The sequence below is a fragment of the Mus caroli genome, chromosome 9 (genome assembly GCF_900094665.2).
Source record: "Mus caroli chromosome 9, CAROLI_EIJ_v1.1, whole genome shotgun sequence".
NCBI lineage: Eukaryota > Metazoa > Chordata > Mammalia > Rodentia > Muridae > Mus > Mus caroli.
Window position 1 is genome coordinate 89477133 of NC_034578.1, and position 3145 is coordinate 89480277.

The window sequence follows — 3145 nt, forward strand, 5'->3', positions numbered from 1 at the left end:
CTGAAATATGATTTAGGCATAGACAAAAATTATAATCTGAATATATGCAAGAAAAAATCTGGTGTAGACACTAGGAGACATGACCACAAGTTATTGCCTTAATTAGAATGGGAAAAAAATCATAACTCAGCATTAGGGTATACTATGAAAGAAGTAGTTAAATGTACTTAGGAAATTTACTGGAGTTGTACAATTTTAGACTAGATGATATAATCAGATNAGAGAGGGGGTATACATAAGCTGTGGGCTTGGGTCTTGATTGAATGGGATAAATCACAGCATCACTGTAAGTGATAAAAGTGAATGATGTTTGATTAGTGTGACATTGTAGTAATTTTGAGAGTGACATTTAGAGCATTAAGACATTAGATGATATAGACTTTAGATGATACTGAAATTTTCAAAGAAGTGATAATTTTGACTATGTCTTTGAAANGTCTGATGNTCAGAGGTGTAGCCTGGGCTGTACACAAGGTCATGCCACGGTTGCATGAATGACAACAGTAAAAGGAAAGAGCTCCAGGAAGCTCCTTTGTTGTCTAGGCAATGACAATGACTCCTTTTGAGACTGATGGGGAAAATCTCAGGGGCAGAAGAAAGATAAGTTTGGTGTAAGATGCTGAGGGCAGCACATGTTATGAAAGAGAGAGAGCAATANACTCACCTGCTCATGAGAAGTCACATTTCAAGAAGTATAGAGACATAAACATTATTCATAAGATTATCTTTTAACTTTTAAATAAAAATCATATTAATGAATGTATAAACCTTCACCTTAGAGTAAAAAAGAAAAAACGTTGCTCCCTTTGAAGACAAAACCTCAAGGTACTTATATCTTTGCTCACACAGATGGCTGCTGCATCAGTTTTGAATACAAAGTGGCTCACACAGATATTCCACCTACCAACATTTTATGCAAATAAGAAAGATGAATTCTAATTAGGAAAAAGACAGACAACAAGGAAAATTACAAATGTTCTTATGCTGTACCATTCACAAAAATAAGCTGTATTTACTGGCATTGCCTTGTCTTCTTCATGTAGCTTATTAATTTTCTCTACCCTTGTTAGACTATAAATAGAACACAGTTAAATTAGTCCTTTAGTGGGAATAAGATGAAATGAAATGAAGTCTTTGAACCTGNGAATCACCATGTTCTTGAAGAAGGAATGTCGGTGTTGGCTGATGAATCTTAAAGAAAGCAACTTAGGAGGCCAAGGCAGGCAGATTTATGAGTTCGAGGCCAGCCTGGTCTACAAAGTGAGTTCCAGGACAGCCAGGGCTATACAGAGAAACCCTCTCTCAGGGAAAAAAAAAGAGAGAGAGAAAGAAAGAAATTCTCTTAGTAGAAGAAGCAGGAGCAGTATCAGCAGAAATAGGTCACTAGTCCTTGAAGAGGAGAAAACAGTTACTTGGTAAACAAAATAAATGTTCATATAATAGGTCATTTATACTGCTTAGGGCCTCCCAAGGCACCTCAGGATTTTCCCATGTTTTGTAGCTGACCAGATTCCTTGCTGTTGTGAGCAGCACTTGTGTAGAACTCAACTGTATCAACTATTGTCTCAGTATCACTGTCAGTTGAAAACCAAGGAGCAAACAGTCACTAACTACATGTTATTTTAAAACTGTGGAACAAANCTACCTATACAGGAGTTACANTTTGCTGAACTGGTAAGCTTCCGATATATACTCTAAAATGCTATTATTTAAAATTTCATGTTAGATTTTTTTAAAACCTCATGGATGAATAATGTTGNTACTTGTTAGAGTATTGTCATATGTGTTTTAATGATAAGCAATAACATGAATACCTCAATACCCAATGGGACAACATTTCCTAATTTTTCATAAAATCAGTATAAATTTTGCTGATGTAGAAATTATAACTTGGAGATGTTGATAGTTTGCTACTTTAACTCAGTTTGAAAGAAGAAAATTCAATTGTTGAAAGAAGAATTTCATCTGCATATGAAATAAATGGCTAAAGTTTATTCTTGATTGATTAATTCATTGTACTTAATTTTTCAGTATTTTTAGGAACAATTGAAATGGCAAAAAATGTCCTATTTATCCTCTGTAGCTTTACATATAATGAAAAGATATTTATGTATTTATTATCCTTTGGTATCACATCACTTTTATGAAAAAGGGCAACTTGAATAGCATTATGTGCTCAATCCAGCTCTTCCATAGTCTAAAATTACAATGGTAAACCATCCCTGTTATATTTAGAATTTTTAGTCATATGTGAATGTGTGTATAGAGAATGTGATAAAAATTAATAATACAGTGGATTCCTGATTACTACTAATCTGTTATTTACAATAACACCTGGCACAAAAACTCACTGTATACATAATTGTTACAAAAGATCTCATACATATGTAATTTTATTTCAATGTAAAGTAAGTATTTAAATAATATAGTGGGTAACAGGTCAGGATGAGAAAGATAAAAATAATTGTTTGAATGGGTTTCCAGTCACTAAAATATTAATATGATTTTACAATTTAGAAGAACTTATTTTAAGAACATTTNTTTTAATCAGATTCTGGTTTTCATAAAACGTATGAGGTTCATTTTAGCAGTTGGGATAAACTCATGTGAAATTTTATTTAAAGCTATGAATAAAATAACCCTTGNTAACATTCTAGCTGATTGTATGGTGAGCACTGCTGACTGACATCTCTCCCTCACACAGATCAGTTCTCCACCCACAGTGAAAAAGGAAAGGCATTTCTGAGGCCTGAGTGGACTTAGGTGAACTTCTATGTGCTGCTCTTAGAGCGATACTAGAAAATTATCTGTTTACATCATGCTCAATTTTATTCATTCATAATTCTCATTTCTAGTTATCACTAGTTTTCTAAAGGACAAAGTGGTGTTTCCTAAATTCAAATTATGTCAGAAGATAGAACAAGAAATTTGGAGACCATACTGCACAGCAGCTGGTACTGATCTGGAAGTCCATGTGTACCCAATGTAAAGTAGCAATTCCCTGTAACCTCATCAGAGCTCCAGAGTGAAATGTACTTGTCTTATTTCCTTGTGTACTGAGCACCACTGCAAGACAGGAAACACACAGGTTTGGATCTGTATGCTTTCCATATAGGTTCTCACTATGTAGTTCTGGATGAAAAAC